This window comes from Neltuma alba, unplaced genomic scaffold (assembly GCF_004799145.2).
Source record: "Neltuma alba isolate B1F8T4 unplaced genomic scaffold, ASM479914v2 tig00010654_pilon, whole genome shotgun sequence".
NCBI classification, from domain to species: Eukaryota; Viridiplantae; Streptophyta; class Magnoliopsida; order Fabales; family Fabaceae; genus Neltuma; species Neltuma alba.
The window spans coordinates 116,984-141,743 of record NW_021635500.1 but is presented as its reverse complement, the minus strand read 5'-3'; the positions used below and the strand labels follow the sequence as shown (position 1 = coordinate 141,743).

Below are 24,760 nucleotides of genomic sequence, written 5' to 3'. Positions count from 1 at the left end.
TTCTGGAACCATGGTGGCAAGCATCAAGCATCCCACATCGACAGAGTCTTCCTTATGCTTTGCGTAAGCATCTCTCTGAGCTCTAGGAGCGTTGGCTGCTGGCTCTTCAGGAATGGTTGATCTAGGACATGTGCCTTTCTTTCATGCTTGAGAACAATTCTCAAGTTCCTAAACCAATCAAGAAAGTTTGTCCCATTGAGTTTGTCCTTCTCAAGGACAGATCGCAACGATAATGTAGCAGTATTACTAGTCGTCATGATTCTACAATTAAAAATATGCAATTGTATTAGCAATCTCCCACTAAATATACAACCCTCAATGCATTAATTAGTGGGCTAAGATCCATATTTGGCTTAAACTTAAGTCCGCTTTGGCAGGACGCTTAAAATTAAGTTATTTAGGTAGGTAACACCTTTACCAATTACATCGAATGTAACTCTTAGATGTTTATGGGATTCTATCATCATATGATCCGGCATGTCTTAATCCCATCTAATGCCTTGAGACCCAAAACCGTTTTGTTAGTCTCAATTAAGTCAAACAATAACAAACATATGTGAGTAGCACCATTACTCTTGCTTATCTCCCCAAGATAACTCAAATGCACCCACTTTGGTGGAGCCTACAATTGAGTGATCGAGGTTTTGACAAGTGTTCATTAATTGACGGCATTATGACTTAAGATTTCATTTAGAGGGCTTAATTAACTATCTGGTTTACTAGAATGCATGTATCGCGGTTGTATCTCATACAAGTAATATGCATATAAAACATACATAGAGTAACATAATCACAAGATGCATGATTTTAAACGTGACTCAATATGGCTCACCTACCCTAAGTCCCCTCAAGCCAATGAGAGGAGCTCTCTAATAAGAAAAGGAAAATTACATAAAGAAACCTCATTTTTAACATTGAGGGGAGTGAGATGAGAAGAGAATGTACATGGAGAGAAATTAGAGAAAGGCACGACACGCAGGCCGTATTTAGAAAAATTACAACACTTGTAATCTAGAGCCATATTGTTCACCATACCCAAACAGTCAAGAATCAATATTCATACTATGTGAAGGGCAATCAAGTTACAAAACTAAAACATTCATACATCAAGAAAGGCAGTATAGGTTTCGATAATTCCAATTCGGTTTTCTTCCAATTCGGTTTTCTTAGATCCCCGTCAATGTCAATTGATCAATATCAATTAATCGCACACACATGTATCACATACATGACCGCCTTACTCACAATCGCACATACATGTAACGAACGAATTCAGTTTCAATTCGGATTGCCTATATGTCATACATAATCTCCTACATTCAAAACGATTATCTTCTACGTTCATAACGGTTATCACATACATGACTGCCTCATGTTCAATTCAGTTTCAATTCGGCACAATCGCACATACATGTAACGAACGAATTCAGTTTCAGTTCGGATTCCCTATATGTCATACATAATCTCCTACGACAATTATCTTCTACGTTCTTAACGGTTATTTTCGCACAAGGATTGTACACTAGGCACGTTCAATTCGAATTACAGATCATACAACTATGCACGTTCAATTCGAATTACAGGAACAGCTACTCAGGCACAGTGCACATGATCGACTAATAAATTCAGCATACATCACATGTATCAAACAACCGAACCTAACTTAAACACAGAACGGCACGGCTCTGATGCCACTGAAGGGGATTGAAAGACGACGCGCAGCGGAAAAACAACTCGAAATTTTAAGACTTTCAACCCCTTGCCCGGATCTACCGATCGCGTTTAAGTTAGGTAGTAAGAAGCATTACCTTCGGTGTTCGATTTCCTGGTGACTCGATGATTCGGCCGTTCAGGATGCTTCTGCTCGCCGGAGTTGTCGACTTCGAACGAGAAAGGAGGCGAGCAGAAGCATCCTGAACGGCCGAATCATCGAGTCACCAGGAAATCGAACACCGAAGGTAATGCTTCTTACTACCTAACTTAAACGCGATCGGTAGATCCGGGCAAGGGGTTGAAAGTCTTAAAATTTCGAGTTGTTTTTCCACTGCGCATCGTCTTTCAATCCCCTTCATGTAGCAGGTGCATTCGTAGCATTTGAATTACAATTATCATGTAAATCAAGTAAGTTATCATGTGACATGTTATCATACCTCAAGGCATAACCAACCACATAAAATCATGTCTAATGCCATGCTAAAAGAGAAACATCAACACTTCCACAATGCTATAATTCAATGCATTTGGCCAAAGCATAAACCAATGTTGTTCAACCAATCCATGCTACAACACAAGTTCCTTCATTCAAGCAAGCAATAAATCATATTAAACAAGCAAGATTAATAATCAAATTATAATTCAAAGCTACCTTTTTAATACTTGTCCAATTGATTACTTCAAGAATAAAGCTTCCTCTTGGTTCCTCCTCACAATGCCCATTAAACCAAGCATAAACATAGGCCACATTAATCACTGATCACTCAATTACAATTCTTAAACTTTAACTTAACAATTTCCCATTTTTCTTTGATTTTTAATCATATGATTCCTTCTTTAGAATCAATAACCTCATTGCTCAATCCTACAAAATTTTTCATGAGGAATCCAATGGTGCAATCAGATTTTTAAAATTCAAACTCCTCCTCCATGAATTGTGACTGGCCGAATAAGGGGTATTTATTTTCAAAACTTCTATTTTTGATTCCAATGATTTTAAACACTTTCCAACAACACATCCCTACACAAAAACATGTTTTAAAGCCATTGGAATCATCAAATCAAGCTAAAACAATCAGCTCTTGCATGAACAGTGGTGACTTAAATTCCTCCCCTTAAACCCTAACTTTGATTTCATCCAAAAATCCCTCCATACACCACTTAATCTTCCTTATTCCACTTGATTAGTAAGGTTTTTATCCTTTCCTAAGCATCACAGAGTCCAAGAAAATTTTAGCAGCATTTTCCTTAATTTTTCAAGCTAAAAACCTCAACTAACCAAGCTTAAAACTTAGGAATAGGAAGGCATAAGCATACCTTAATATTTCCTTGGTATAAGTTGAATGATTCCTTGTCTAAAACCCTTAAGATTTTTGGTTGATAAGTGTTGGAAACAAAGTGACAGAACCTCCCCTTGTTTTTTTTATTTTCCATTTTTTTTTTGTATTTTAAGAGGGAGTATTTATAGAAAATCTAATCTGCCCCTCCCCTCCCTTAATTGGCCAAAATTTGGGACACCTCAAGGGTTGTATGTGGCAATCATCAAGTGTCAAAATAATCAGATCATCACAAGTGGCCTTAATCTAGGTTATTCCACACAAATACCCCTTAATTTCACATTTATTTTGATAAAAATAGAGGGACCTAGAAACTACACAAAATTGAGCCCTTATTGGGCTCAATGTGGGGCCCACAAATGGTTTGGTTTAGTCCAAAAAGCTGGCCTACAAACTAAATCACTATCTCAGACCAATTTGAAACTTTATTGGTTACTATTCACAAGTAACATTCTATAATTTTTTCAGACCTCCAAAAATTCATTTCCCTATATGATAATTCACCTTTTAATATGAGAATATAATCTAAAAATTTTCAGAATTTTTTGCCACCTCTAGGTATTTATTTTGAATTTTCTCTGACTAAGCCTTTATCAGTGTCATTACAGGAAAATAAATTCCCTAAAATTTATTGTTGAGCTTCTAAGGCCTAAAACCAATTTCATAAATTCAAATAAATATTTAGATGAATTATCCCTTTTCTCCAAAGCTTATTGAGGCCTCCAACTACTTAAAATAATTATTTTTCTTCAATTTCTCAATAATTTCCCGAAAAACCTCTGTTTACAGGAAATTCCGTAATAACTTGCTTTCACCGTAAATTTACCTTTTGGGTCTCAACTGAGTTTCCAAAACTTCCAATTTATACTTTTACCATTTTTTAGGAATTTTCTAGAATTTTTCTCAAATTTTCCCGTTTGGCCCTTCCTAGACCGATCATTAAAAAAATACCAGCCCAGACCTTATCAGGGTTTCACATCAAAAGTTATTTTGTCTCCCTGCCTAGTTTCCACATTGACCCTCATCCTAATTTTTAATCCCTTATAGCCAAGTGAAAATTTTTGGGATGTGACACAAATCAAACAGTGAACCATAGGCAGTAGCATCTATTGTGTTCTTGTGGTGAGATAGGAAGCCCTCAAAAAAATACTGGACCATAAAAGACTTGCTAATTTGATGGTTTGGACATTTAGAAAGCATAGCCAGAAATCGAGTCCAATACTCATACAAGGTCTCTCTACTATTTTGCTGAACTCCATAGATGGCTTTCCTCAATTTGGATGCTCTTGTTGCAAGAAAAAATTTTTCCAGAAAGGCCTTCTTAAGTTGCTCCTATGTAAGCGTTATGAATTGTTGAGGGAGACTTTGCAACCATTCTTTAGCATTTCTCTACAAGGTGAAATGAAAGGCTCTCCTCAATACATCCTCCAATTGAGCTCTATGAGACTTCATAGAGGAGCAAACAACATGGATGTTCTGAAGGTGTCTATATGGATCAAACACTCCAAGACTAATAAATCTTGGTAAAGTGTTAATCAAGGTGCCCTTAAGCTCAAAATCAGCTTTAAAATTATAAAAACCACATAGATTACAATTCACACTTGAATTATTAATTTCCCTAATTGTCACACCTTCCTTTTAGACCACATTATATCACAATAGAAACCATTTGAAACCATTTCTTACAGCCTTAGGTTAGAAAAATTTAAAATTTAAAATTCATTAAATTCAGGTTATTATTCATGTAACCCTAAACAAGGCCAAATTTTAAAAAATCATAACTAATTTTAGAAAAATTAAAATTAGGTGGTTCTAAGTTTTATTTAAAACTCTTAATATGATCTTTGGATGACAAATGCTCTCTGGTATCATGCTCTTATCAATCAATCCTAGAATTAACGCAAAGTCGTACTGTTCATATGGTAAATTTTTAATTTTTCAGAATTTATGCCTAACTTTGGATAGATATAACTTTCTGTAGAAAACTTTAAATTTGTAAAGTACCACTTGTTTTAAAACTAAAAATATAATATATATATATATATATAAGTCTGCCAATTTTCAGCCAAAATCTCAACCATTTGACCAGAATCACGTTGGAGTAAAAATGAGGCATTGTTAGGGTTATTTTATCCCCTTTTTATGCTTTTTCTTAACTTTTCCCCTCTTTAACCACTATAGGACTATTTCATTCACATATCTCATATTTAAACATGATTCTTTGATCAAATATTCACATGTATAACATCTGAAGCCATCATTACAATAATTCATAATACTTCACATAAAATTACAAAATGTTTTCCAAGAGGCATCAAAGTCAATTTTCTCCCAAGATAATCTCTTGGCCTTTCTCCTTGCTTGGTGCAATCCCTAATTGGTGAATAACTGGACATAAAGAAATGAGATTTTATAAGAAATCTCAGTAGCAATGAATCACAATTATCATGCTAATCAAGCAATGCAAAAATGTGACATGTTACCATGAAAATAGAATGATAATGCACAAGCTTTTATATGCTTTTCATTGCCATAGAAAGAGAGTGACATATTATAATATTAAGCCATTCCACATTGCATACTGCCAAGGGATATTATACATAGAAATTCACATGTGATCACATAGTTTGCTCAATCACATCATGACAATATAAAACAAGTAACACATGCACATTTAAACAAGCAAGAAAGAAATCAAGTTATGAGTTCAATTGTGATAAATGTTCTTCCAAAATCCCATTTAGATTAAATCAAATAATTTATTAAAAAGATTAACTATGATAGGAAAAAAGAAACCTTAAAATTATAAAACCACTATCATAGTTAAAAGGAATAAACTTATGTCACGAATAATATCAATCATTAATTTGGGTCTTAGACTTCCAAAGTCTAAAAATACAATTCAACCATTAGCCCAAAAAAAACTCATACTTTCAAACATACAAACTGTTAAATCATTTTAAAATAAGCCATGGAGTACATTAATCAAAAGTCAACACTTTCAGAAGAATGTTACATGCAAAGTCTTAGAGGCCTTTGGCCTTTTAAAGGCCCCTGTATCAAATAGTAGTCATCAAAAGTATTAGTTTACAACATTAGAGTAGATGAGCCCTATGCGGCAATATATAATAAATCAGCACATAAAACAAAAGTAGAGAGGCTATACAAGCTATAACAGTACACGATGTCTTCGCAACCTTCCCTAATGGACCATCCCTGAAGATAGTAGAAACCAAGGGGTGAGAAAAAATTCTCAGTAACAAACTTTTCAACTTATCATACATAGTAACATGTGCTCGTGAGGTGTCAAGTGAGACAATTATTAATTCCCAAGAAATATAGATATATCAATAGAAATATAAAATATAATCTCAATCATCTAAATCCTTACAATGGGGGTAACACACAAGCCACATAAGTCTATCTCTCACTAGGGGGATTAACTGGATATATAAGCCTATCTCTCACTTTTGGGGATGAATAAGAAGCCACAAAAGCATACCTCTCACTATGGGGGACAAAGGAAGCCTACCAATATGCACTAATAGTAGCCTTATTATGTGGTAGAACATGACTCAATTCAAAATCCAAATAACAAACAATCATTCACAATATAACGAGAAATATCTCAATATTTTCTTAATATAATCCATAAGATATAAATTATTTATTTTTCCAAGCAGCTCAGTCACAATTCCAAAAGTCACACAAGACAACTTTCATAGCTCAAAAACGTATAACATATCTCTACAAGTTTCAAAAATCCCATTTAAAATTTAAACCTCAAAACTAAACCATCAAAAATTCAATAGTACCTCAAATATTTATAAATAAATAATCTAATAAAAAATTTGATGGTATAACTATCATATTTTTTCCCCACAAATAATGAACTTTTTGGCTAAAATAATTATTTTAAAACTCCAGTCACCTAATAAATAAAACTAAACCGATTAAAATCTCAATAATATGTCAAATAAAATAAATTATTTAACTAAATTTTAGTAGGTAAACATATAATAAATGTCATATATAATAGATTTTTCAACTAAATAAATTCATTTAAATACTAAAAATCTACAAATGGACAAATGTAAACCGATTAAATTAAATACTCATTTACCTCTAAATTCTTATGGTCATCTGTTATCAAAACTCAAAACTTATCCTATATATAAGTCTAAAAATTTTCTCTACTTACTATAGTAGTACTGTTATTAGAAAACTTAAAATATACAGAAAATATTTATGAAGAAAGTTTCATGAAAAGAAGTAATTTTATGTACCTAAATTATCTCCAAAGCTTGTTCTCTCCTTCAGAAATGGTAGGCAGTCCTCTCCACACTCCCACTCTCCGTCTTTCTCTTCATCTCGCTCTCTCTTTCTTTCTTTCTTTCTTTGCCTCTCACTCTCTTTTTATCTGTGACCTTCAACTGTTCCTCCTGCATTTTTTCTTCCTTCATTAATTCCTCCCTTCAATCATCCATCCCTATTTTCTTCTTCTTCATAAATGTTCCCAACTTTTCCACCGAATTCAATGGAAAAAGGTGTTCTCTCTTTTTTTTCTATTTTTTAATAATAAAGTAATATTATTTTATAATAATAAAATATTATTATTTTATATTATTTATTTTCTTGAAAATTTTTTTATATTAATATAATATTCAAGATGTTACATTCATTGCTCATTTCATGAAATACTCTCTTGTGATTTAACACTCGATTTAAGTCTATTTGAGCATGACATATTGAGTACTCCTCTTTATGCAACCTCTTTGTGCTAGGACATATTTTGTGAATTCTATTGACTGTTTTTATAAATGTAATCATCCTTCTTTCTTAAAGGAACCATATATTGTGGGACCTTTGCCTATTGATCCAAAACCATCATCTAAAGTTGTTGAGCTAAAAAGCATCTTGGACACTAATATGTTCATTATTAGAGATGCTACCTTTTCATTCAAGAGCTTGAAGCACTTTAAATCACATGGTTGTCCCTTTCCTCCCTTTACTTTATTGAATTGCTTGGGAAACCATATTTTGGATTGAATGTTCATCTTAAGTGTGGGAGAGGGACTAATCTAGTAGTATAAGGTACTTGATATGGTTGGGTTTGATTCATTCTTCTTACTTGCATTCAGCAAGGTTGATATTAAGCTTACATGAAAAAGCCTTGCCGTAGGGGCACTTCAAAGAAACTACATTTAAACTATATAGAACAGTAGCCTAACCTAGGTCGATTTACAAAAGAGCCTAAATGATGCTAAAATTCCTGGCTAATCCAATAGACCTCAATTCAACAAATTAATGAATGGAAGGAATAAGGGATTTGGTTAATTGATTTTCTAGTTTTATAGCCTAATTCTACTTTCTTTTTAAGTTTCAGTTTTAATTTGCATAATGATATGGATGAAAGAAGAAAAGAGTGATGAAAGTGATGAATCTAATAATGAACCAGCGGTATTCCCCTAGAGATAACCTTTGCCTTCCTAGTCCAATTAATATTTAGGAGTTAAGAAACCGAAGCAAGGATATTGACAAGCAACTCACTGGCTCTCTTAACTATCAGTACCTACTACCGTAGAACCTAATAGCAAGCAAATAGTTCTTTAGCCTAAGAGAAGAAGCTTAACAATCATTCCTTTTGCTGACAGCCATGATTGTGCACTAGCTCCAAAAAAAAATTGATTATGAACACTAAATCAACTCAATTAAAGATTCACAATGCAAAACAACAGAAGAAATAGAAGGAGTAATCTCAACTCGAGCTTATAAATGATGAGTCAATCCTCTAAACTTTAGTCTGATTCAAAGTTTGCACAACATACAACTCGATATCAAATCTAAAGCTACAAAATGAGTGAATCAACTCGACTACTCACATTATAGCATCAGAACAAAACAAATAAATTACAAAACCCTTTCAATCAAATCAAGGACTCAAGCATCGGCTTATCCCTAGGTGAACACAGACTAATTAGCCACCCATGCTTTGATTAAGCTTTGCGACTCTTCTCGAGAGCACTTTGTTCATGGATGAATCTAGCGGAAAGTATGAGATAAAGAGAGATGGAAAATGAAAGGGATTGTCAAGACGGAAGTGTGAAGTGATGAAGGAGAGAGTGATACTACTCGTGAGCTAGAGAGTGGGAGAGTATGAAAGACCCAAAATGAAACCCCCTTTGGTGGTGGTTTTTGTTGATCGAACACGAGGTAGTGAATATGGAGTGATGATGAGCTGTCTCCAAATCTCCTCTTTTTTTTCCTCTTCCTAAATTGTCCCTTTAAATTATTTCTCATTCTTCTTTGATCCCCACTTGAAAAACGAATTACCAAATTCAATTATAAAATTATGAAAAATATAAGTATATTTAAATATGGGTTAATGTGCAATTTTAACAACAAAGTTTACCCTAAGGGGCACTGGGCACCATAAAGTTTATTTGGGTGCAAAAATATACATGAAGTTGTCAAAAGGGAGCATCTGGCACCATGCCGTTAACGTCCGTCAGTTTACTGTTAGAGGGGCCCAGAAAGTCAGTTTTAAGGTGCATTTTTAACAACAAAGTTTGCATCAAGGGGCATTAGGCACCATGAAATTTACTTGGATGCAAAAATATACATGAACTTTGTAAAAAAAAAATAACAATTTTTCAACTTCCATAAACGTCCATTAATTTTATTCTTTTGGGTCTCACCAAATGCTATATTTTCTCTCCATCAATTTTCACTTCCAAGCCGATCCATCTTTCTCTCATCATAGTCAACACGCACACTCTCTCTGTCATGTCGTTTTCTTAGCCTCCAAGCCTTTTATATGTATTTAAGCAAAACACATATTTCCCTTCTAGGATATGAGGTTTATTGCTTGCATCCAAGTACTACCTCCAGTCCTTAATACAGGATGCAATGAACTAATCTAGATATTGGGATTATAACTCTTCCTATAATTTATCAATTTATAAATCAGATAATATAAAATAATCTAAAAGAAGAAGAAATTATAGGTTTGTAAGTTTAAACTAAACATGATCACCAACGCGGATATATAGGACTATTAGAAATATGGGCAAAAAATAGTTTTGAAAAATAGTTAACGAAGGTGGGATTTTTTTTTCTTTAAACGGAACATTTACATGATTTTATGAGGCATTTCTTGTAGAAGATTGCATTTAAATATATAATGATAAAAACTGCCACGCAAAATCCGGATTTTATGATTATACCTAGCGTTTAAAATAAACTAACTATCCGATAAATATATAATTAAAAATTGCCACACATTTCCATATTGTGGGAATATACTTCTTCATATAATTTATTCATTTATAAATCAATTTAATTATTAAGTGGTCATTTTAAATTTTAAGTGGCATATTGCATTTAAATATATAATGATAAAAACTGCCACGCAAAATCTGGATTTTATGATTATACCCAACGTTTAAAATAAACTAACTATCTGATAAATATATAATGAAAACATGGGTAGAAACATGGGTAAAAAAATGTGACCTTTTTTTTTTAAAAAAAAGGACATTTATCTGATCTTTGGTGATGCCACGTGTCATGCTATCAGGTACTCATGCTTTGTACTCTACTTTTATATATTAATTAATAGATTTTACTCATGAAATTGCTAATAAATATATAATAAAAAAACTGCCCCACGTTTCTGGATATTGGGATTATAACTCTTCCTATAATTTATCAATTTATAAATCAGATAATATAAAATAATCTAAAAGAAGAAGAAATTATAGGTTTGTAAGTTTAAACTAAACACGATCACCAACGCGGATATATAGGACTATTAGAAATATGGGCAGAAAATAGTTTTAAAAAATAGTTAACAAAGGTGGGATTTTTTTTTCTTTAAACGGAACATTTACATGATTTTATGAGGCATTTCTTGTAGAAGATTGCATTTAAATATATAATGATAAAAACTGCCACGCAAAATCCGGATTTTGTGATTATACCTAGCATTTAAAATAAACTAACTATCCGATAAATATATAATTAAAAATTGCCACACATTTCCATATGTTGGGAATATACTTCTTCATATAATTTATTCATTTATAAATCAATTTAATTATTAAGTGGTCAATTTAAATTTTAAGTGGCATATTGCATTTAAATATATAATGATAAAAACTGCCACGCAAAATCTGGATTTTATGATTATACCCAACGTTTAAAATAAACTAACTATCTGATAAATATATAATGAAAACGTGGGTAGAAACATGGGTAAAAAAATATGACCTTTTTTTTCTTTAAAAAAAAGGACATTTATCTGATCTTTGGTGATGCCACGTGTCATGCTATCAGGTACTCATGCCTTGTACTCTACTTTTATATATTAATAGATTATTTCGAACAGTGTACTTTTGAGCCCAAGCTACCGTAAGGGTATTTTTGTCATTTTTCTTCACAAAAGAGTCTTAGAATATTATTTTTCATTTTTGGAATTTTCTTGGAATTTTCTGTATACTTTTCTCTTGCTTTGGACTCAACCTTATAAAACCATATATTTGAGACTTCTAACATAACCTTTAGTCTGTATCTAGCCTTTTTTCTCTTCCTGGGCCCTTGAGGCTTTACTGGAACCTCTAGCTTTGGTTATACTTCAGCCCCCGAAAACTTTTACTTTCAGTTTAGTCCCTAAAACTACTTTAACTTCCTTTCTCATCTTTGAGACTTTTGCTCAAAAGGGGTTTAGTAGCCTACCTTCTTTAGGCTACTTTCAAGGCTCTTAGGTCTAAAAATTGAGATGTGACATTTAATGTATGAGGGTGACAGTTGAAAAGGTTTTTCAGAGGAAGGAAAATGAGGTGGTCTTACTGGAATTTGACAAATAATTAATTTAATTAGTGTCCTTAATCTATCCAAATTAATTAAGTAAATCTTATATTAAGGAGTGGATATAGTATAAAACAAGACTCCAAATCTTATTTCTTGCTGTAATAAAATACTTAATGATTTGATGTGAAAACCGTAGCTTTAGTTAGTGGTAATTTGTGTTAAGCATTCTATAAGCATTTTTTAAGTTTCAACATGCGTGCACTAGTGTAGTTGTGGCATTCTTCCACACTTCAAGAAATTTGGCTAATCAAATTTTTTTTAAAAAAAAAAAACAGAGTTGAATTCGTTGCCTTAGGTAGTGTTTGGTTGGGGTTTTTCAAGGGGAGAGGAAGGAAGGAGAGGGGAGAGGGGAGAGGGAGAGGTGAGTGTGTTTGGTTGGGAAGAGGGGAGGAGAGGGGAGTTTAAAATTTTTGTCTTTTTCCTATCCCTTCCCCTTCCTCCTCTCCCCTCCCTGATCGAGGGGTTTGGAGGGGAGAGAATCAATTTGCCATTTACTGACTAAAATAGCCTTTCTATTTTTTCAATATCCCAATTTTATCTGGCACTTTCCCTTCAGTGGTTCCTTCCCATTCACACGTTGTTGTCTCTGATTTATTAGTTTCTGCAATGTTTTTCATTCTTGTTTTGTTTTCTTTTGGATTATGCCGTGAAGGTCTATATTTTATTGTATGTTTGTAATCTTCTTCCTTCCCTTTATCTGTGGCAAGTAGTGAACAATCCCCCAAAATTTTCTTGGTAGAAAAAAGATAGGTGATGGAAGAGAACATGCGACTTTGAAAAGAGGAGCTTACGGTGGCTGGTGGGTGTGTGAAGAAGACATGCGACTTTGAAAAGAGGAGCTTACGGTGGCTGGTGGGTGTGTGAAGAAGACAATAATACTGGAAAGAGAAGGGGTTGTCCAAGTATGTGGCTCAGGATGGAAGATGATATAATAATGAGGGTTTTTCTTGTGTTTTAATTTGGGGTCTCATATTTAACAAGAACAAACAGTAATATTTTTTTTTAATTAAGTATTTTCTTTTAATTTTTTAATGATATTTCTCTACCACTACTGATAAATTAATAAATAATAATTTTGATATAAATATTACAATAAAAGAATAAAGTAGTCTAAATATAGAGACAAGAGCATATTTGTCAATTTATGATTACCTCCCCTCCCCTTCTTTTATGAATCAAACAAAAAATCTCCCCTCCCTTTCCCTTCTTTTTAACCAAACAAAACCCATGACCTCTGCTTTCCTCCTTTTCCCTCCCCTTAATTAACCTCCCCTCCCCCGTTGAACCAGACAAAGCCTAACGAATTCAAGTATAAGGAAAGAAGAGAAGCTGAGAGCCAAAACATACGTGAATCCCTGACTAAGAGATGAGAGATGAGGTTTGGCCTGCGAATTGCTGATCATGGAAATTTTTTCACATTAATTAACCATCATAAATTGTTAGATGTATACCACTCTAGTTTTTGATGTTTGTCATTTGTAGGACTTTTGTGGAACATTAAATAGAAGAAATCTTTTATTTTTGACCTCATTGACGAGATGGATATTGGGAAAACATTATATGAGTTAATTTATTTTTTATTATAATTAGTAAGAACAAAATTGAAAATGAAGTATTAAAAAAGTATAAGTAACTAATAAAAAGGTTCAAAATCCCTTTTATAAATGACAAATAATAACAACCAGCCCCTGTGGCCTTTTGATGACGTAGGCTATATATAAATTTGTGATCATCGTCAGATTCTGGTTGAACTATATTCCACACGTTACAAATGATATATCGAAGTCGGCACGCCACTTGAAATTTGTAGGGCGTAAAGCTATCCACCACAATTTTGTATTTTTAGTTTTTTTATCATTATTGTATTATACTCGTCCTTAATATAATACATATTTAACTAATTTGACTAAATTAAAGAAATTAGTTAAGTTACTTAATTATAATAAACATGACATATTTTTCCTAAAATACCATAATCATATTCTTTAATATCCTCCCTCTTATAGTTGAAATAGTATCAATAAGGATAATTTTTAAAAAATTGATAAATATGATAAATATGTCTTACATTTAAGCCCAGATCAATTTAACAATTAGGTTCTATATTAAGGACGAGAGAAGTATTCTATAATCACTCTCCACCCTCCCATAGTTTTCAGGTCAACACTGAATATTTAAGGGAGAATTACACTAAACGGCCTACATGTGCTAAAATTTATAGTGTGGACCCTAAAAAGATGCTACTCTAGTCTCAGATATAAGAATTAGCTGAGAGTAGATCTGATTCTAAATATAAGACTTTAATCCACTTTATCTTTCAAATTTATAATGTTTTTTCCAAAATATTTCTATTAACTATCAGGAGTAGTTTTTACCAAAAGGTAGTTCTAACTTAAATAATTAAATAGGGTAATTTAGGAAAATTAATATATATATTTATTACAAATAACTAATTTTTCTCAATCTCTATAAATTAATTATGTAGTTCTTATATTAAGAACTGAAAGTAGTACTTATATTACTAGACATAAGATCATCAACAAACGAATATACTCATTTAAAAAAGGAAGTGAAATTACCTGATGATTACCCTAGTGTCCTTAGGAACTAATATGGGATTTTTTTTTTTTATATATATGAACCAAAAATACTTACATGTCCTTCATTTCAAATCCCTGAAGTCCCTAACAAATACCAACTTTTGCTTAAGGAATGAAAAGAATAACTTAGCTAGCAACAAGTTACGTGTGTTTTTTGCATTTGAAAATTTAAGCAACGAGGTGCATATAAGGGTGACAAGAACCGAGCGATGACCTTTTTTCCATAATAAGTCACATGAAAGGTTAGCCATTGACAAGTTTTAAGTTGGAAGCTACATAAGAGATGACAATAAACTTTTGCCTAACAAATGATAAGAATAGCTAAGCCATTGAAAAGTATTTTCGCTCATGTTTTACATGTTCTAAGAGGGGATCTCGTCGTGAATAACAAGAAAAAGTTAGAGAATAACCAATGACACGAATAGGTGAGCCATTGACAAGTATTTTTTCTTATGCTTTGACAAGTTTTAAAAAGGTACTCTTTTGGTCCTAAATGTGAAACCAAATTGTAGTATAATTTACATTAAAAATGGGCTTTTTTCTATTTTCATGTAAAACCACTTGATTGACCTTCTTTTCTATCTCTTAATCTACAGTCTAACTTCAATCAATCTTTTTCATAGCTTAATTTACTTTGAACAGCATCTCATTATAAATTTCATGCTTCCCAAACTCATCAAAAGCCATAACTAAGCTTAATAACATAAGCAACATTAAAGCCATGACTAGAATTACAACTGCCTAATCATGTTGCTTGATTTTCTTGAGTTTCCCTTCTTTCCTTTCTTTTCTTCTTCCTCTTCCCTCTTGGCCTTCAAAATTTTATCCTTCTCTCCCTCTCCTCATTCGGCTGAAATTTCCTTAGTGTTTGGGGAAAGAAAGGTATTCATAATGCCTTAAAAATTAACCACATTTAAATGTAGTTTGAAATCCATCCTTGAGATTACCATTTAACCCTTAAAACTTTGCTTTTAAATTTGCTCCAAATTACATGTATGATGTGGCAATTCAAGAGCTTATTCATGTAGTTTTCTTGAAATAAGGGAGGCTCCTTTCATAAGGTTTGTAACACCATTCTTTCTCAATTATCATAATGACGTAAGGTTGTGTAATTGCGAGGAAGACAAATTCAAAAGACACTTGCCATGGTAGAAAAGTTTGAAACCTGACTGATAAAAGTTAACCATGGTAGAAAAGATAAAACTAGAGTGACAAAAGTTTGCCATTGTTAAAAACTGTATACTTATTAACAAGCAAAAATACAACTATTTTAAGACTAAGATTAAAGTATAAATAGAATTTTAAGTATTAAACTAGCAGAGTTATCATGTAAATTGAGTATAGTCTCTTTTTTTTCAAAAAAAAAACATGAACACAAAAGAAATATTCCAGAGTCATGGCAAAGTTAAATATAAATGAAGGAAACATGTACCACACATGAGGAATACAACAAAGCCTTCAAGCTCACTCCTTAGATGCCTTCCCTCATTTTGAACTTTTTCCTAGATATGTTAAACAATTGGGGGGAGCACTAACGTCTCAGTAACCTAGAATTTAATCATGCATGTACAACCATTACCCAAACATTTTCATATTAGCTAAGCAAACAAATATTGCAACAGCTTAAATAATTGTTAGCAAAATATATAACCAATTTAATAATATACCATGTTCATATGCAATGGATGCTTCCTCTCTTATTGCTCCATCCACCCTTATTCCACTGATTAGAACCATAGGCTTGTACATGGTCTGGCCCACATACTGGATTGACCAAAGCTACTCTAGTACTTAGGATGTATCTGCCCAAAGACACAGAGCCCAAGCCTAGACTATGGATCTCCTCCTTAAAAGAACCAGGAGGTGTCACTGTCCCACGTTCCCCCTCTACAAACCTGGCTAGATAAGTATTAAGGAACAGGGCCTTAAAAAGGCCAACCACTTTGCGCTAAGTGGAGGCAAACCACGTGGTCACAATTTGTCACATATATCAGTATCATAAACTCCCAAGTCCAACCACCTATACATGTCATGAATATGTAACAAATCCAATACATGCAAGCATGCTTGAAAGGAAACAAATCACCAAAACACACTCATGCTTAAAGGAAAATTCAAATAACGTAGAAGATAACACAATTACATCCCTTCACCTTTATAGTTAAATAAGCTCATAGAGCTATATGTATTACAGTCAATATAAACTCAATCATAGATAAAGATTGCACACACATAGAAAAACCCCAAGTTACTTGATTTCTTCTACCTCTCTAGTAGTCATGCAATAAAGTTCTCAAAGAGAGTGTACAAAGTCAACATGGTAAAAATATTAATTTATAACTTTAGACAAAGTACACATATATATATCCTAAACTTATTTTAAGGATACATTAAAGTTACTCTAAGGCTTCCCAGTTATCCTAGAGGACTAATAATAAATATTATTAACTTCTCATAATTAATGTTTTGTAAGTATTATTAAAATTTAACATTTTATAATAACTTTTATGAAATCCTTACTTTACATAAAATCCAAAAATTCTCAAGTTTATATTCATAACAAATATTGACTTTCTTTTATACATGCATATACATATTTCTGGAAGAGAGGGGCACGAAAACAAATTAAAGAGCTGCGTTTTTTCTCTCTCTATCAATACATGTATGTAAGTACAAAAACATGTTAGGAGGAAGAAGACAAGGAAAGAGAGGAATCAATGGAAGGAAGAAAAATTAAAACAATAAGGAGAGATGAGAGAGGTAAGTACACGCCTATATATATATATATATATCTATGTATGTTTTGGGTTGGTGATAATAATAAGACTTACGGGTGAACAGGGGAAGGAACAAAAAGGAAGAAGAACAAGGGGAATTATAAGAAAGAAAATGAAATAAGAGGGAAAAGAAAACAAGAGCGGCAGATTTTACCTTGAACGTATATAGATTTATGAGGATGGGACACCTAGATGGTAGGAAGAAGGAGCAACTACTTTTGAAAGGCCACAATAGTGGAGGCTAAATGAGAAACTAAGCGGCAGTTAGGTAACAAATGTGTGAGGGGAAAAAGAATAGGGTAGGCTAATATATCATTAAAATTAATAAATTTACCTTTACTTAATTTAATATTATATATATCTATATCTTATCTTAATGTTGTTATTATTTCAAATCCTATTAAACCTAAAGATATATCTGACAATATGACAATCTCCCAAGATTTCGGGGAGAGACATATATATATCTTAAATTTAAACCATTTTTTTAATAATTTAACTTCCCATTAAGTCTGATTTCACATACAAGATTTTAAATGTTTTGAATTTCAATCTGTTTCATCTTCTCTTTTTTTTCCCTATTATTTCTTTATTTTGAATACATATACATGTATATAAATTTTGTTTTTTATTTTTTTTCAATGCACTTATTTATGTGTATATACACCTATATAAGGTAACTGTTTGTGATGAATTCCTTCAATTCGATTCACTTATAAATCTATGATTTCTTTAATCTTTTATGATAAACTTGAAAAAATTGATAATTTAATTCTCTTAGTTCCTCTTTAAATAATCAATATCACTATAAAGCCCAAATAAAATTTGGTATGTTACAAGCTTCCTTTTTTTTTAAAGAGGATTTACTATTTTATTCTCTATTTAATTATATGGCTTTCTAGAAAATTTTCCACGAATAATTTAGCTAGGTGGAGCCATTCACATTAAAAAAGAAAAAAGAGAAAAGAATGGCTTGTTGAACAAGCTTCTCAATTTAACTAAGTCATACTGCAAAAACCACACCATATTGGGTAGGCTTTTGTGTTCTGTCATCTCAATAACCAAGACATTTGTCCCATTAATCTCATCATAACTTTCTCAAATATCTCCCTTCATTAATGGTTTCACATGGCTTCATAACTATGCACATGTAACAGGATTTAGATTTTGCGATCCTTTTAGGAAATATCAAATTACTTTACAATAACATAATTTTGACCAAATTCGTTTCTAATGCTTCCTAAGCCCAAAATTCATCCCTTTGCTCCATTAGTTCTCTTTTATTGTAGGGAAATCTTTATTTTTTCTTAACCCGCAACTCGGTTCAAGAGCATTTCTTCTGGAATTTTTTGAAAATTGCCTTCTCTTGGCATAAATAGGCTTTAAATCCTTTTAAAGTTAACATCTTGACATGTTGGGAATAGAATCATTTTTATAATCTCGAATAAGTCCTCCAATAATTTATCTCTTTTTTTCTCTAATTTTTTGAGGCTCCTTATATTTTACAAAATTAATTTTGGATAAATATCACTTGATTAGTCAAAATTCTATAAATTCACTTTTTGAGGTATTTTCCTCATTTAAAACCTCAAATAAGCCTCGAAACATCATTTTCCATTTTTTGAAAACTTTCTAGAATTTTCAAGCACATTTCCATCATTACTCTTTTCAGTTGAAAACTTTTCAAATTATGCTTTGGTCCATACTAGGGTTTAACATCAAGAATGATCATCCCATTGAGTTCTCTAATATGAAATCTTGCCCATAATCATACTCATTTCTCATTCTTAGCCTCTGAGGCTTCACTACAGCCTCTAACTTCCTTGTCTCTTGGTTTCAGAAAACTTTCACTTTGTAATTTAGCTTCGGAAAATCCTTCTCAGAATTATAACCTTCTCATGGCATATAAGCTACTAATATGTTTTTTTTTTTTTTCAAAACAAGTTCAATTTGCCACGGACCGTAGCAGCACTATCCTTTTAGGAAATTTTTGGGATTCTTGTCAAAAACGGTTTAGTAGCTTACTATTTTTAAGCTATTTCTTACACTTCTAGGACCAAAATTTAGAATGTTACAAATTGTACCACTGGTTAATTCTAATTTTTTTTGGAGAAATATAGAATGCCTGAATTAATACATAATAGTGTTTTCGTAATAATATGTTAGATATTCTTCTTGAAGGTTTGGACTTTGATTTGTTCTAAGTAGAATTTAAGTTTTCAATTGTATTGATGCTTCTTGAACAGGAAAATGCAGAAGTTTCCAAAGTTTGGGAGAGACACAATGCAATGAGCAACCAGCTATGAGAACCAACTTTTCTTGATAAAGAGTGTGCGAAGGATTTGGTTATGATAATAAAATAAGAGTACTCTTTCATCATATCTTCCAATCTTAGTTATTTGATTCAGTGCTTTAAATGTGATTTTAGTTAAGCTAGACATAAAAGAATTGTTTTGACAAGAAAAATGAGTTATTGTAAGAATAATGTGGCTAATGTAAGATAAATTTTGGGCTCATTTTACATCTTATTTGGATTGATGTTAATTGAATTAAGCGTCATTGAAAGTTCACTTTTGGGGTTTATACCAGACTTGTTTTGTCAATTAAGTGTTTGATTGGAAAAAATTATTGAAGTTTGGAAAATTTTATTTAGGTCTTATGTTCGACTGAACTTCGATTTCAAATTATGATAATTTATTTTATTATTAGACGTTGCATAATTATGAAAAAACACAAGTTTATTATTCAAGAAAAAATCCAAAAAATAGATTTTCAAACGACAATCACAAATGTGCAAATAGCTGTTCATGCTTTAACTACTATAAGCATGTATCAAAACACAATAACCGGCATATTAAAAAAAAAAACAATGAAATAAGTTCGAATTCGTTATGAAAGATGAATTGAAATTACCAAGCCATAATATCTTATCATCAGGACATCACCTTCCTGTGGAAAGAACAAGCACAGTTCTTAGCGCCAATATCCTCAGCAATACATGGAGCTTTCTTATTGCCTTCATTATCTTGGTACCAAATGGATCGATTCTTCACAAAGTCGCTCACAAACAGATCTAACTTTTTCATGGTCACGTGCTGGAGCACCACAATGTGTGCTACATTCCCTTTGCAGGCCAACATCCACCTACGAGCAAACGCTTCATCCAGAGGCCTCTCAAACACCACAATATTGGAAAACTTGTTCAGCATGACGCCGATGCCATGGTCCCTCAAGCGATTTCGAAGGTAGATCGCCTTGTCGATGCACTCATTCACGTCATGCTGAAGCCCATTGAAGCCTCTCTTGTTGAGAGCATACCATAGGAAGATCGAAGCATGGCCTCCTCGGCTTCCTGAAATGGTTGTGTCTCTGGAAGCAATGTATTCTACTTCTCTAGAGAGAAGATTAACATAATTTAAACGAGTTACCAGAACTCCACATGGGATTGGGCATCCCAAAAACTTATGCCCTGAGATGGTTACACTTCCAATAGGCTTCTTGAAGAAATCTTTGGTGCCTAATTTACCATCAAATAAAATAAGAGAGCATAAATATTAAGTTAAATCGACTCATTTCAAAAGTTAATTTTCAATAATGCACACAAAGCTACAAAACGCAACATGTTAATTGTATGAGATTTACAAGATGAACAAATCCTCTAGTTCTCTGTAACATTTTTACTTTATCTTGATTTTTGAAACATAGTAAAATGCAAAATATGTTGTAGGACTTTGGATCTAGGTCCACCCTTGATGGGTTGGGCCATCTTAGTTAGGATCTCTACCTAATTAAAATATGTAAATTAAATCAGGATTCGATTTATTGTCGGATATCACATTTATATTAGAAGACTGCTAATTTAGAGGGAAGAAAGGAACATTCCTTGGCTTTTGGGAAATGCCAAGGAAAAGTGTTCTGAAATATGAGAAATTAAACCTTAGTACTACCTTCGGTCCTAATTATAAAAACCAGTTGACTAATTTGAGGAGATTAAGGAAGTAAGTTGAGTTAGTTATTTTCCCTAAATAGGTGTTGTTTTTTCTAAAATATCCTTGCTAATCAAGTGTATTGGCTAGAACTATAATTATTGGAAGGATTATCTTAGAAAAAATTGAGTAAATATGAGAGACAAAGTGGATTACGGTCTTATATTTAGGATCAAAATAAAAAGTCAAACAGGGTTTTATATTAGGGACCGGAGGTAGTATATCATAACTCTAACCCACAATAAATAGGAGTGCCTCTTCATTTATACCACACCTCAACCATTGAGATTAATGACTCTATCTCCTTCTTTCTCTTTTCTCTTTAATTTATGGGTGCACATACCGTGTCACTTTGGTTTAGGCTTCAGTGGTCTAAACCTTAAACCGTCAAGCCAAACACAGTAAGTGAGCACTGGTTATTTAGCTTGGAAAGCTTGAAGGTTTGAATTGGATTTGGAAACGGATCGGACCTGGTATAGTTTCTCCCTCTCCTTTATCTACATATTGACACACGCATATCTTGTTTAATATTTCATTATTTTTTTAATATAATATTTATAATAATTTTCAATATATAATAATGTTATAAGTTAGATATTTTCATTTATTTATGTTACTCACTCCGTTAATAAATGGGAGCACCATTCCTAATAAAGCTGCATCGCAGTGAATGTAGAATCGATCATGTGTGAAGCCACAGTCCTCAAGTATTTGTAGTGCACGATCAACATCATCAATACCTCCTTTCATAGTTGTACCTAAAACAAGGAAACAGAAATTTCTACATTTAAATAAATTTGCAGTAGAGCCATGTATATGTACATTTACATATAAATAAATAAATATATATATATATATATAGAGAGAGAGAGAGACAGTACCCAAGTTTAGGTTGATGATGGCTGGCTTGTCCTTGTGAGCGACAAGTGAAGCCTTTAATTCATCATAGTCAATCTCACCAGAGGGCTTAGTCCCAACAACCACACACTTGACTCTAGCAATTCTTGCTATCTTAAACAATGAATAATGGGATTCTTTTGATGTGTACAAAATTCCATCTGGATATAGCTCCCTCCTGTGTGCTCATAACACATAAGTTATATATCCGCAAAACTCTTTTTTTTTTTTTTCAGTTTATAAGAAAAGGAAATAGTGCATAACAACATACAACACTGACCCCACTAAAATGGCATAAAGATTTCCTTCAGTTCCACCATTTGTAACATATCCCCAATACTCATTGCTGTCAATTTCCCAAAGTTTGGCAAACCAATCTAGTACACAAAGCTCAAACTGATATGAATTAAGCATGTAGCTACTCCCTGTAAATGGATCGCCAGCATTGTTTAAGCGAAAACACATCAATGGCATCAATGCCTCGTAGTTGAAGTCTTGACAAGCAGGATAACCTGAGCGCGTGCTCGCGCGCACACACACACACACACACACATATTAGCAAAGACCATTTATCTAGTAAAGATGATGAACTCAGAAACCCTTTATAATGCGGAATGTAGATAGAAGTGAACTAAGTTAAGAGATTACCGAGACAACGATCTTTTAGATGAGTCAGAGAGTCCACATAACAAGCAATCACATGAGCCAACTTTTCATCAGTGTGCACCCCATTGAACTCAGAGATGGTAGGTTTGATAATTGAATGCCCATCCTCTAGAGGAGCTTTCTGTTTCTGCACTTCTTCTCCCATAGGTTTGTTAGTGTGAATAATCAATGGCGAAACCTGAAATCGCTATATTCCGTATATGTTTGTTTGTTGAAGATTAAGAATGGGCTATAGTGACATTCAAGGCCGTATATATAGGAGCCAATAATATATTATGAATTTTTAAATGGAAAATTATGCCCAAAATTATGCCGTTAGATGAAGATTGAAACAGACCTTTTCGTTTTTCTTTTAAAAGTCATTTTGTTATAAGTATTTATAAGTCATTTTAATTAATTTCTGAATTCATGAAATTTTGTTATAAGCATTAGATATTTGTTTGTAAGGGCAAGCGCCCCCACTAATAATCCAGACACGGAATGGCTAAATGTGGAACCTTAGAAATATGTGAAACTAATAGTTGATGATTTTTTTAATAAAAACAATTGTCAAATAGATTTATATATGACATGTCGTTTCATATGAACATCTAGCAGTCTTAGTAAACTGAAATATTAATCCTTTCACCCTTTTATTTAATTTGTGACATCTTTTCCCTCTATGATTAAAAATGGGTTGCTATACCAGTGACACACGTTCAAAGAGAACCGTAAAGGTGAAGTAGGTAGTGCTTTTAGGTGTAGAAGAAGTGGATGAGTCCAAACTGATGGTTAGGTAAAGGCTCTAATACGCTGTCCGAATAAAAATGTGAACAGAAGGCACTAAAAATGTAAAAGAAAAAAAATGCTTTAATTCGGTATTATTACTTTGATGTATAATATGATGTACAGTGATAGTCCTTTACATATGGAAAGGGATTTAGTAAACCAAAAAAAAAAAAAACACCTAGCAGTAAATACTAAAAAAGAGAACGATCTAGAATGAATACAACCAAATCATTTACTAATCACCTGACAATTCTAAATATTTTTGTAGAAACTAAAATCTGAGATCTTAATAGTTTATGAGAACAAGCGACATAAAAAAAAAAAGCAGTCACCTTTTTTTAAATAAGTTGAAGTCTTTACCCATCATTTAATTCAGAGTTAAAATCATCAAAATAGGCTTAGAATTTAAAGAAAGTCTTTGCATAAAAATTGTGAAATAAGGCCAAAAATATAAACGCCAAGTGTGACTTTTCTGTAATTCAGTAAATTTACAAAATCCCCTATATATTTCAAAACGCACTAAAAAGGACATATAAAATGAATTTTGGAATATTTCAGAGTGTAAACATTTTAAATTTGGTGTTTTTTGGGCTACTACCGTATGCATTATATTATATCTAGATAGGAAACTTATATCTCATCACAAAGTAATTAATGAACCTATAGCTTCGGTGAACCAAACCCTTATTGTACGTTAGTAACATATCCACAAATATAAACAGAAAAAATTACTACTCAACAAGCTGGTCGTACACAAATAGGCCATACGCACATTTACATTCACAAATGTTTTCAATAAAGACTTCAGTAAAAGTTTATTGGAGTATCCCCACAAAAATTTTATTGGAGTAGCCCCACTCCAACTCATATAGGTGATTTCATCATGTGAAGACCACAATTTATTCGGGATTGGAGCCTCTAATTTGCCTTTCTCTAGCACTCTCTAATATACCCTGTATACTACTCCAATTCTGCAAATGTTTTTCTCTAGTATCTTTTGATCATTGTATTCTATATTAAATATTTTATGGGCATGAAATGGCGCAATTTGCAAATAATAAATAAAAAACACACAATTTATTATTTTCTTACTTTCAAAAATCATGAAATAAATTTCAAAACTACATCATTTCATGTTTATATGA

General features: G+C 32.5%; 1 pseudogene; it reads right to left on the bottom strand.

Moving 5' to 3' along the window:
- Positions 1 to 20,181: 20,181 nt before the first annotated feature.
- LOC114757828 (serine decarboxylase-like) lies at positions 20,182 to 23,019 on the bottom strand (annotated as a pseudogene).
- Positions 23,020 to 24,760: the final 1,741 nt, after the last annotated feature.